Source organism: Aedes aegypti, chromosome 2 (assembly GCF_002204515.2).
Source record: "Aedes aegypti strain LVP_AGWG chromosome 2, AaegL5.0 Primary Assembly, whole genome shotgun sequence".
In the NCBI taxonomy this organism is placed as follows: Eukaryota; Metazoa; Arthropoda; class Insecta; order Diptera; family Culicidae; genus Aedes; species Aedes aegypti.
Window position 1 is genome coordinate 429,718,931 of NC_035108.1, and position 2,484 is coordinate 429,721,414.

The window sequence follows — 2,484 nt, forward strand, 5'->3', positions numbered from 1 at the left end:
TTCCGAAGTAGGGAAAGAGAGCGATTTTCTGATGACGTCACCGTGCAATGGGCAACTCGATCACTACTACCAATGCCACTAGGAAGATGTAACACCAATCTTTCTGATAGTGGTGTTAGTTTGCGTAGGCGGGCTAAAACGGGCTCAACATTAACGTTGCTGAAAAAATGCTCAAGACCTCTTAAGCGCTTTTCAAATGTTTATCAAGATAATATCTTGCATAACAAATAGAAATAATAAACCATAGAAGAATAATGTCGCTGGTGTTCCCTTTGTTCTCGCTCAGGAACATGTTGGGTACATAAGTGTCAAACTGCATATTACATTTTCGCGTTGACATTTATAGCCCCGCCTATCTCTGCCAGCAAAAGATGTTCCTACTGCGACGCCAGCGACATTCTTCTTCTGTGCAGAGTCTATATCCTGATTTGCTGCTGAACAGGAATCGCTAAAAAAATTTCTCGCCGATTTCTTGCAGAAATTTTCAACAGCGACTCCCGTTTGAACTGATAGGGAAAGTGTACCAGTTATGGCCATAGTGGTTCCCTATTTGGCCATATGTGAAATTTCGATGACTTTCACATTTTTAATCTTTTCGAATGTTTCAACATCAAGATATATCCTATATCTTACTAGTAAAACACACACAACTTTTCAAAATGTGAAGACATTCAGATTATCACGTATGGCGAAATAAGGAACCACTATGGCCATAACTGGTACACCTACCCTAGTTCTTTTCAACTGCGTACTGCGATCAGAAAAAAGCGCTTCCTTGATCGATTCCTTGTAGGAATTTCCCATGCATCAAGATAGGCCAAGAAATTACTTGTCAGCAGCGAATCAGGCTTATGAATGGAGAGTTGCGCGAAGAGTGAAACCTTCGGGCTTCGTAGCCTTGCGGTTAGCGGCGTCAGTCGTTTAGGCGTATTGTGCTACGGAGTGTGGGTTCGATTCCCGCCCCAGTCGGAGAAAACTTTTCGTCAAACGAAAAATTCTTCACTGGTCCATTGGTCGTTCCATGTGTCCGTTGTCTAATGTTAGTTATGTTCAGTCTGTACAGCCTCTGGCTGAAGACGGTGTAAATTGCCTTTTTAAATCTACCTATCGAACTGTCAAACAGTCTACCTTCGAGCAGATCAGCAAAACATATAGGGGCTGCTTTCGAAGACGAAGAAGAACAACCATTCAAAGAAGTCTCTTCGCGCAACTCTCCATCCATACACTCAAGAAAATGGCTCCCTTGAATTAATGTGGATTTGCACATACGTTGCTTAAATTTCCAAAATCATTAGTTTTATATGTGCCATATACACACTATGATAGTAATAAATACCTACTATTTGCAGCACATATACGCCATTTGAAACGTATTCAAAGTATGTGCAATGTATACATTCTTCTGAAGCACATTGTGTAAAAACATGGCGTCAGTAAAAAGTTTTCGCGGTGGTGATCTAAATAAGCTGCATTTGTTCAGCGATATTTTGTTTGAATTGGAAGGAAATTATGGCTGAAAATCAACTCTATGATATTGTTATAACTTAATCTACTTTTATGCAGAGAATATTACAGCAATAAACGATAACCAGGACGATAACCGATTGATGAACTACCCACCTCACTACCCACAGAGATGTGATGAGAATAAAGACCAAAACGAGTTGCCTCAACAAGCAATTTTTGATTCGTCTGCTTCACCCGCTTATTATAATTATTTTTTTTTATCATACCGCATATTGAGGCTGTTGGAATATGTCTATTAATCTATACAATAAACCTTTCTTCTTTATTTTTGATCATTATTGAATATAACAAGGAAAACCAAAAACGTTTATTAATATGATTTGTCCAATCAATATACTCCATTGAAGCCGCCCATGTAAAGTATGTGTCTGGGTTATGGATTGGATATGAAATAATCGTACTTTCAATGGAAATAAAGATTGACGACAATCCATTGATTTCGCACATACCCTTCATATGCAAACCCCCATTGCAAAAATCCATATGGGTTGGCCCATGCATCAAATGAGGACATTATCTTGGGTGTAGACTCTGCTTCTGTGGTTTATTACTTCTATTAAAAGATATTATAGTACAAGATAGAGATTGTCGCTGTCGTCGCTGTCCGCAACATGCCGGGGCGATAACTGTCAAACGGTTTGTACTTTCACGCTAAACTTGCTCCGCTCAAAAATGATTGCCGAGAACACATTTTTATTTTGCTTCTCAATATCATGCTCTCTGAAAATTTTTAATTTTATTTTATTTTTTAAATATTTTCCTGTTCGACTTGCCGAAGCACTTCCCTGCCCATAACTGCATATTTGTAACATTCGACAAAAGTAGGCATTGAGTAAATGGAATACCAAGTGTGCATTTTATGGCAGTATGGGAGGAAACTAAAATTTCTAAAGATTATCAGGAACTCAAAAGTGCTTATTTGAGGCTGATATTTTGTACAACTCATATCGCATACTA